General features: G+C 51.5%; 1 long non-coding RNA gene across 1 annotated transcript in view; it reads left to right on the top strand.

The window, feature by feature from the left end:
• Window positions 1-10484: 10484 nt before the first annotated feature.
• Window positions 10485-10638, top strand: part of LOC142008504 (uncharacterized) — a 71858-nt gene continuing 71704 nt past the window's right edge. The window contains exon 1 of the long non-coding RNA XR_012644168.1: window positions 10485-10580. This is a non-coding gene — a long non-coding RNA (uncharacterized LOC142008504). The remainder of the gene's footprint in view (window positions 10581-10638) is intronic.

The raw sequence follows: 10638 nt of genomic DNA, 5'->3' as shown, positions 1-10638 counted from the left end.
TTGACGGGAGAAACTCTCCCATCAACCGCACTTATGCCTCGTGACATTGAGGAATACAGATGTTGACTGTCAACCCCTGATAGTTCTATTTCGCGTGTCTAGTATGGACACACAAAATTGAACCCTGGAAGATCAACTTTGACTGGGTCAATCTTCCAGGTAGTGAAGACGTACCCTGAGGCCTTTATGAAGACAAAGAGAAAGTCCAAATGCCTCTGTCAGTGGCTTTGCTTCATTATCTAACATCATCAGGACTCAGCTATGAAGATGGTTTCCCCCTGCAAAACAGCCAAAAGTTCATTCCTTTATTTCACATGCAACACTTTTTGAATTGCATTACTGTATAATTGCATAATATGAAGGCGCTGCATTCCTGGGGAGGTGGGGGAGTCATCCATTGCGAACTGTCATTCATTCTGGGGCTTGAATCTCTCTATTTTTGTGCTTCCTGACTTATTAAGCTAAAGATGACACCAGCTGTGTAAAATGGCACAAAATTGCTATTCTTCCACAAAAAGTGAGTCACTGATGTGACTAAAAGAAATAAGATGTTCTTTCCAAACACACATTAAATAAAAAGAGTGAGAATGCAAAATGGATAAATCAGCACTTTAAAAATGCCCCTCCCCCAAACTTTTGTTTAATTTTAGTCTTGCACAACGTGGACCTCACCTAAAAGTGCTTGGCACTTACAGCTCCTATAGCAATCAATGGGGTTTTCAAATACTCATGTCTCTGGCTCACTTGACTTACTTGACTTAAACCCTTGTACTCCAAGTGGAGCATAGGGTATCTACAAGCCTCCTCCACTTCACTTTGTCTCAAGACAAAACTTCTACCTGACACCAGGAGTCCCCAGTTTTTGCCCTTCAATCTCAGCAGATCTCCATGTTGTCTGAGGTCTTCCTCTTTTGTGTTTTCCTTGGGGGGTTCCATGTGGGAGCTTAACGGACTATGCTGAATGATGGTTTGCTGAGAGTGTGGCCTAGCCATCTCCACTTTCTCCTCTTGATTTGAATATACAGTGGTTCTTCTCCTGCTCTGTTCCAAAGCTCCTCATTTGTGACAAAGTCTTACCATTTGATGTGAATGATGTACCTCAGGCGTCTATGTAAGAATGTCTGTAGCTGTTTATGAATATGTCTCTGGCTCAGGCCTGGTAAAATTAGAAGTAAGATAGGACAAAGCACTTGGATAAGATTAGTACTAGTTTAGCCTTCACCCAAATTGAATTGAGTCTTTAATAGAGTTTGGAAAACGTATTTTGTATTCTTACTCCCCTCATAGCTTCTTCATTTTTTGATGCTTCTGCATATGTTCCAGCTAGGACTGGCATCATCAGTACCAAAATAATATCATAAAGCCTGATCTCTTGAGGTCTAGATACAGTATAAAGTGCAGTGCCTCAGTGATACCATGCAGCCCCTAGCATGACTTTATGTGTCCCTTAGGAATGCATATGTGGTTCATGTAAGCTGTACAATTGGTTTCCAGTATAGCAGTGGTATGAATGGATCAGATCAAATCCAGATCTGCTGTGGTCTGTGAGTTATAAATTATACTATTCTAGCAGGAGAATTCTTACTGCATCAACTGATAAGTTAACAGAATTTTTAAGAGCCTCAATGAATGCAAAGTTGGCTTTATGCATGGGGTTTTACTTCCTCTGTACTTCAATTCCCCTTGTGCCATGGGCAGTGATGATACTTCCTCACCACTCTGCAGTGCAGAGGATAAATTAAATAATGTTGGTAAGGCACTGAGCTATGTCAGTGATGGGGACCATAGAAGTAGGGAGAACCAAAGCCCCTGATGTGAGCATATGCAATAAAATAAGATGGAATTGAAGTACTGTAAATGTAACTTCTGATAAGAATTTTTGTGATTTAGGTCTTATTTAAAAATAGAATGAGAAGGAAAATGGTGAGGGGCAAAGAAGAGGAAATTTTCAAAAAACAATTATTTCTTCTTCAAATAAAGTGTCATGTTCTCAGGACAAGCAAGTGTGTGTGAGAGAGAGAATCTAAGTGAGGGTGAACTTAATTACATTTACTTTCAAAAAGATCATCATCATCATCATCAATAACCGTGGGCTCAGCGCCCATTGGTGTCTGATGCCTCTCTCACTATTTCCTTCCATCCTTCCCTATCCAGTGCAAAGTGGCTTAGTTTCTGTAGACTAGCTCCGCACCAATCTACTACATCTGTCCATTCTAGCTACGTCTACACATGAAACCTACATCGAAGTAGCTTATTTCGATGCGGAGACTCGATGAATAACGTCTACACGTCCTCCAGGGCTGGCAACGTCGATGTTCAACATCGACGGTGGGCAGCACCACATCGAAGTAGGCACTGCGGGGGAACGTCTACACACCAAGGCTACGTCTACACGTGCACCCAACTTCGAAATAGCTTATTTCGATGTTGCGACATCGAAATAGGCTATTTCGATGAATAACGTCTACACGTCCTCCAGGGCTGGCAACGTCGATGTTCAACTTCGACGTTGCTCAGCCCAACATCGAAATAGGCACAGCGAGGGAACGTCTACACGCCAAAGTAGCACACATCGAAATAAGGGAGCCAGGCACAGCTGCAGACAGGGTCACGGGGCGGACTCAACAGCAAGTCGCTCCCTTAAAGGGCCCCTCCCAGACACACTTTCATTAAACAGTGCAAGATACACAGAGCCAACAACTAGTTGCAGACCCTGTATATGCAGCACGGACCCCCAGCTGCAGCAGCAGCAGCCAGAAGCCCTGGGCTAAGGGCTGCTGCCCACGGTGACCACAGAGCCCCGCAAGGGCTGGAGAGAGAGTATCTCTCAACCCCCCAGCTGATGGCCGCCATGGAGGACCCCGCTATTTCGATGTTGCGGGACGCGGATCGTCTACACGTCCCTACTTCGATGTTGAACGTCGAAGTAGGGCGCTATTCCCATCTGCTCATGGGGTTAGCGACTTCGACGTCTCGCCGCCTAACGTCGATTTCAACTTCGAAATAGCGCCCAACACGTGTAGACGTGACGGGCGCTATTTCGAAGTTACTGCCGCTACTTCGAAGTAGCGTGCACGTGTAGACGCAGCCCAAAGTAGCACACATCGAAATAAGGGTGCCAGGCACAGCTGCGGACAGGGTCACAGGGCGGACTAGCACTTCCGGGGCAACAGCTAGCCGCTCCCTTAAAGGGCCCCTCCCAGACACACTCAGCCTGCACAGCATGCGGTTTGCAGAGCCATAGGCATGCACACCTCGGGCGACGCAGTCATGGACCCCCAGCAGCAGCAGCAGCAGCAGCAGCAGCAGCCAGAGGTCCACCCATCTGCCCCTGTAGGAGCAGTGCTCGCCCTGCTCCGTGCCATGCAGGAGGCAGCTGAGCACCTCCTTGCCACAGAGGAGGAGATGCCCGCAGGGCAGGAGGACACAACCCCCAACCCTGCAGCACCCTGACCCCCCCGCTGCCTCATACGCCGGCAGCTGTGGAGCTACCCCACCAGCACCAACTGGTGGGAGCGGCTGGTGCTTAGGGAGTGGGACGATGACCGCTGGCTCAGGAACTTTCGGATGAGCCGGCAGACATTTATGGAGCTATGCCAGTGGCTCACCCCCGCACTCAGGCACCAGGACACCGCCATGCGGCGTGTCCTCCCTGTGGAGAAACAGGTTGGCATCACTGTCTGGAAGCCGGCCACTTCAGACATCTACCGATCCGTGGGACAGCAGTTTGGCGTCGGCAAGACCACCGTCGGGGCTGTCCTCATGGAGGTAAGAGGACCCACGGGGGAAGGCAGCCCGGGCAGGGGAGTGGGGCCCTGGCAGGGGAGGGCAGGGGAGGGGAGGACAGGGGGGCCCTGGCAGGGGAGGGGAGGGCAGGGGGGCCCTGGTAGGGCAGGTCAGGGGAAGGGAGGGGAGGGGGGCCCTGGCAGGGCAGGGCAGGGCAGGGCAGGGGAGGGGAGGTCAGGGGGGCCCTGGCAGGGGAGGGCCACACGCACCCTGCTCACCCCTCATTGGTGCTCTCCCATGTGCTTCCCCTGCAGGTCGTCCGTGCCATCAATGCCATGCTCCTCCACAGGCTCGTGAGGCTGGGGGACCCAGATGTCACCATCGCAGGCTTTGCCACCCTGGGCTTACCCAATTGCTTCGGGGCTCTGGATGGGACTCACATCCCCATCTGCGCCCTGGAGCACAGTGGAGGATGGTACATCAACCGGAAGGGCTACCACTCAGTGGTCCTCCAGGCCTTGGTGGACAGCTGGGGCCATTTCCAGGACATTTATGTGGGCTGGCCTGGCAGCACCCATGACACCCGGGTTTTCCGGAACTCGGGCCTGTGCCGCCGGCTGGAGGCGTGGACCTACATCCCCCAGCGGGAGATCCCTGTGAGGGACACCACCATGCCCCTCTGCGTCATCGCAGATGCGGCATACCCCCTCCGGCCCTGGCTCATGCACCTGTACACGGGCCATCTGTCTGCCAGCCAGGAGCGCTTCAACCAGCGCCGGAACCATGCGCACCAGGTGGTGGAGTGCTCATTTGGCCGCCTCAAAGGGCGCTGGAGATGTGTCCTCACCCGCCTGGATGTGGGCCCCACCAACATCCCCCAGATTGTGGGTGCGTGCAGCGCCCTACACAACCTGGTGGAGAGCAAGGGGGAGGCCTTCTTTCAGGGCTGCGCTGTGGAGGCCAGCAGGGCCGACGTGCAGCCACCCGCTGCCCCCAGTCGCCAGGTGGACCCCGAAGGGACCCAGGTCCGGGAGGCCCTGCGGGCCCACTTCGATGAGGCCGCGGGGTGAATGCTGCCAGGCCCCCCACTGCCCCCCCCATCCTCCACAACACTCCCTGCCCCTACGCCCACACCACGGAGCACCCAACAGCACACCCCCCCTCACTTTTCCTGGAAAAATAAAAGCAGACACTTGTTTGTGAAATCAAACTTGTTTACTTGGAACTCTGTTCTAACAAATACTAACTTTATATAGGAACTTCTAACTAACTTAATATTAAATATGTATGTATATATTAACAAAAAATACAGGGATAACAAGGAAGGGGAGAACTATTTACATGGCGGGGGAAGGATCAGACTGTGCAAACGGGGGTCACAAATAAATAAATACAAACTATATACAAGCCCGGAAAACAAAACAGTGGGGGGAATATATACAAGGGCGGGGGCACGTCCTGGGCCCCATGCCCCTATAGTCCAGCACTGGGGGTGGGCGGCCAGGATCCCTGCCTCGGCCGCAGCCCTGGCCGGGGCTGGCTGGGGGCCGGGTGGACCGGTAGATACGGCCGGCGAGTGTCAGCTGGCCCCAGGTCTCCCTCGGCGGAACGGCCCTCGGTGGCGGGGCGACAGGAGCAGCGGGTGGTGCGGCGGGTGGAGCACGCAGGGCCAGCGCAGCGGTGGCCGGCACGGCATGGGGGGCCAGGTAATCCACTATGCGGTTGAAGGTCTCCATGTAGGCCCCCCATGCCTCTTGGCGCCAGGCCAGCGCCCACTCCTGCAGGTGGAGCCGGCGTTGCTCCACCCGCAGCCGCTGCTCCGCGACCTCCACCTGCCGGTGGTGGAGGGCCAGCAGCTGGGGGTCCGTCGCCGTCAGGTGGTGGTGCTGGGTCCGCCGTCTTGCCCGCCGTGGGGCTGGTCGGTCCTCCGCCGAGGGGCTGGCCTGGAGCGATGGCCCCGGAGGGAATTTCAGGACCACTGACGCCTCGCTGGCGCTCTCCAGTCCTTCCGATGGTGCAGCTGCGGAACACAGGAGTGGGGGAAGAAGAGTGGAGACAGGCCCTGAGCCGTGGCCCTTGTCCCCCCACCCCTGTGCTGCAGGTTCCCCATCCCTGTCCCCGGGAGATGCTGCTGTGATGGGGTTCAAGGGTCCCCCTGCACTGCATGCCGTCCCCCGGCGGGAGTGACTCTCACTTCACTCAGCAGGTCTGACAGGAGAGGTTTCTTAGGCAACAGATGCCCAGTTTCTCCCAGAAGTGACAGTACAGCAGTCAGAGACAGTCCTTCCAACCCATCCTGGGGAGAAGACCCCAAGGGGTGCCCCTCTGGGGTGTAGCTTTCCCCCTTCTCAGGCTGGCTGCCTTCCAGCTCTCCCTTCCCCTAGCCTCTAACTGCGGCCCCCAATTCAAAGCCAGCTCGGCTCCTCCCTCCTCTTTGTTCAGGGCAGAGGTGTAACCTGCCAGTTGTAGCCCCAGGATCATCCTTAGCCCCTGGGAGCTATTCAGCTTGTTGCTCATATCTATCCTGAGTCTCGCATTTGCACTCCCCCCACTCCATCACATGCTGCTGCTGCTGCTGGGTGTCCCACCCCCTCCTCCCGGGGGACCCTGGAGGCTCTTCTCCCCCCTGCCCCGGGGATGGGGCATGGCACTGTCGTGCTGGGGGTGGGGGGAAGGGGCTGATGCACTCCTGTGAGGGACATGCCACTGCTGTCCTTGGGGCCATGGTCATCTGGGCATGTGGAGGGCCCTGGCCACATATCTATTACCCCCGCCCCTCAACCCCGGGGGTGTACACCGGGGGGGTACATACCTGTAGGTCCACTCCCACCGTCGGGGGACACCTGGGGGGCGGACGCCTGGCTGCTGCTCCTTGATGGCAGGAGGAGGATCTGGAGCCCCGTCTCAGTGGAGGGGAGGAGGTGTGCCGGGGGTCCAGGATGTTCCTGAACTCCCTGTAAAAGGGGCAAGTGACGGGGGCGGCCCCAGATCGGCCAGCTGCATCCCGGGCCTGGGTGTAACCCTGCCGCAGCTCCTTCACTTTACTCCGGACATGGTCCGGAATGTGGGCAGGTTGACCCCGGGCGGCCAGGCCCTCGGCCAGCTGAGCGAATGCATCCGCATTCCGCCTCTTGCTCCCCATTACCTGGAGCACCCCCTCCTCGCTCCAGAGCCCCAGCAGGTCACGAAGCTCGGCCTCCATCCAGGAGGGGCCCCGCTGCCGCTTCCCGGCCTGGCTCCTGCCCTGGCTGCCCTGGCTACCATGGCTCCCCTTTGGGGGGGGAGTCCCTCAGGGCACTGGGGGGGCTGCCAGGCGGCCATGAGGTCCTTTGGAGGTCTGGGTGGCTGAAGATGAGCGTGCAGGTGAGCCGCGTGTTATTGCTGCTGCCTGCACGCTCTCTCAGCTTCCTGCACAGAAAGGGAGGGGGTGGGGACCTTTAAGGGGCCGCTCCATGCGGCCACCATTGAGCTGAGGGGCTGGAGAGAGTGTCTCTCAACCCCTCAGCTGATGGCCGCCATGGAGGACCCCGCAATTTCGAAGTTGTGGGATGCGCAACGACTACACGTTCCCTACTTTGACGTTGAACGTCGAAGTAGGGCGCTATTCCCATCCCCTCATGGGGTTAGCGGCTTCGACGTCTCGCCGCCTAACGTCTATGTTAACATCGAAATAGCGCCCAACATGTGTAGCCGTGACGGGCGCTATTTCGAAGTTAGTGCCGCTACTTCGAAGTAGCGTGCACATGTAGACATGGCTTCTCTGTGGGGTCTGTCTCTCCTATTCGAACCATCCATTATGCCGACTACTAGGGTCTTAATTTTTTGTTCGTTGTTCATTCTGCAAATATGTCCAAATTGTTGTAGCTCCTGTTTTATAACCTTCTGCAGCAGGTTCTCTTTTGGCTGTATCTTCCTATATAATTCTTCATTGGTGACCTTCTGCATCCATCCTATTCTCAGAATCTTTCTATAACAACTCCTTTCAAACACCAATATTCTTCTTTTAGAATCTTTCGTTATGACCCACATCCCACATCTGTACAACATGCTGCTGAATACACACGTTTTCAAGATGCCCAGTTTTGTTCTTAAGCTAATTGCTTTGCTTTTCCAGATCTTATCCATCACCTTCAAACTCGCTCTTGCTTTCCCTATTCTAGTTGCTATTTCCTTCTTACAGTCTAGATCATGTTATATTGCTCCCCAGATATGTGAACTTCTCTACATTTCTAGTTCAATACCATCCACAGTGATCTTCCTTCCTGTTTCCTTATTTCCAAATACCATTGTTTTTGTTTTATCGATGTTTGTAATCAGTCCGCACCGCTTCCCTTCTTCATTTACTTCCCGCTAGTTTCTCCTCATCTTCCTCAATGATAATGAAATCATCCGCAAACCTCTAGTTGTTAATTCTTTCCCTGTGCACAGATACCCCTTCTACCTCTTCCGTGATCTTGTCCATCGCTCTCTCCAGATGCGCAATGAAGATACTTGGCGATATTGGATCTCCTTGTCTTGTACCTCTACTTGTTTTAAATCAACTTCCCAACTCCTCGCATGTTCTCACCGCTGCCTCTGCATTATCGTTGATATCTTCCAACAACCGTATTAGTCTGCTATCCACTCTGTATGCCTCCAACACCGCCCAAGTCACTTTCTGATCTATACTGCCAAATGCCTTTCGAAAATCGACGAAGCAAAGTGTATACATTTTTGTTCCTTCGTCGAGCTTTCTCCACTATCAGCCTTAGTGCCAATATCTGCTGTATTCAAAAAGATGGTATACGTCAAACTATGTCAGTAACAGTAGTATGTTTTGTTGACACTAGTGGGCTTAGAGTGGCACAGTTGTACTGCTGCAGCTGTACTGCTGTAAGATCTGTCACGTCACTCAATGCCAATGGGACAAAGCTCTCTCAGTGACATTAGAAAACCACCTCAACAAGTAGCTATGCCAGAAGATGGTCTACCCTAGACATAGTGTGGTGCACACTACCACATAGGCTGACAAGACTGATTTTGCTCAGAAGGGTGTTTTTTTCTTGCACCCCAGAGTGATGTAAGTTTTGCCAGTGCAAGTGGTAGTGTAGGTGTAACCTCAGGTTCTCATTTCAGATAAGGATCAAACATACATAATTCAGTTTTATTGTCTGTGCTTGTTCTCCAGCCATTCCTCTTGGACCACTATTCAAGCAGGAGATATATTTCTCCTTTCTATGTAAAATGGTCTAATAAACTTGGAGGTTCACTGAAAAATCATGACACTGTTCCGCTCCCAATTTCCCATGCTGACCCGAGTCATTGTAGTGTGATCAATGTAAAAAGGAGCCATTTACATTTGGGAAGGCAGAGTAGGGGATGAAAAACAGTTTTCACATAAAACAGACTGGCAGTGAGGTGAGTTGGGTTGTGTAAGTTTGGGCACTTACTTATTTTAGCTTTTCCAAAGGTGGTGCTTCTGCTTTTCCTGGAAGGATAGGCTGATCCCTGGTATAGGTTGTTTCTTGTTGAGTATAGCACTTCAAAACCCATACTCTCACATTCATTTGGGACTTAGCACTGCCCTAAGAGATTTACCCTGGTGACTGAGAGAAGAGGACAAGGAACAATGAAGATATGTTTAGCATTCTTTTATCCTGTTGGATAATCCCAAATTACATGGTCATTTATTGTCTTGTAGACAAGTTTTATATATCTGAGGACGAAAAATATATAAGCAGTCCCATAGCACCTTAAAGGCAAACTAATTTATTTAAGGTGCTACAGGACTGCTTGTATTTTTTGTGAAGCTACAGACTAACACGTCTACCTGTCTGAGACTGTATATGAGGCCAGTTTGTCGCTTTTTTTTCCCCATCAGGAGGAGGAAGGCAGGGATATATAAGAAGAGCAATGGCAAAATACCTCACTGGCATGCACCAAGGTTGCTCCTCAAGGGTCTGTGCAGCCAGCAGCAGCGCGTACTGCTCTGTTGGAAAGTGACATGGTTTTCCCAGGCCTTAATGGTAACTGCCAGCAGGGATATGTTCCTTTGCACAAGCTTTCAGCCTGATGGGCTATGCAAAGTCTTAATTGATGCATTACTTGTATGTCCTTTCCCTGAAATTTATTCTGGCTGGGTTTGGGTGTTCAAGGGGGTAAAGTATCCATCTGCCAGCACTCCCCTGCTTCCCCATCAGGTCTAGCCAGAAATACCAGTCTTATGTTGGCTGTTTCTGTTGTTTTCAGAATGTTTGGCTCTAACGTGAGAGCACTTGCTCTGTCCGCTACAACTTTCTCAGTCAACATACTAAATATTGGAGTGACTGACTTCTCATTGTACCACTAAATAAAATGTATAGAGATACATGAACTTCCCTTAGTTCCTCTCTCCTCCCATCCACTAACTAATCAAAATGACTTTAGTTCCCTCCCTCAACACCATAAAGCCAGTTGTATTACAGATGGTGATTTTTGCCCTTCCTGGCCTATTTCTGTTACAATATATTATTTAATATATTAAATATATAATATTTACAATATATTATATTATATATTATTATTATTATTTTGTATGTTCCATCGATCATATTTCATGCTTTGATTTCTGACAGCAGAGTTGGCCTTGCTGCTTCAATGAAGATTGTAAAGGTTACAGAAAGGATTCCTGCTGAGTTAACGATTGGCAGATCATTATTGCTGTCATCAGGAGTGGTGGAGAGAGAAAACCTGCAATGTGCCTCTCTCCTTCTCTCCACAAGTATGATCTCATCCGATTTTATATGTACAGCAGAGTCCAGCGTGGTAGGATGAAGCTAGAAGATCTCTGGGGAAAGACCACGGAGACCCAAGGTTTGGTGTTGGCAATTCAGCAGGTGACACTTTTGATTTGAACCAGTGTCAAGCTATTGTCTTAGTCAGTTATGGGATGCT

The sequence above is a fragment of the Carettochelys insculpta genome, chromosome 2 (assembly GCF_033958435.1).
Source record: "Carettochelys insculpta isolate YL-2023 chromosome 2, ASM3395843v1, whole genome shotgun sequence".
NCBI lineage: Eukaryota > Metazoa > Chordata > Testudines > Carettochelyidae > Carettochelys > Carettochelys insculpta.
Note: the sequence above shows the minus strand (reverse complement) of the source record. Positions and strands in the feature narration are given on the sequence as shown.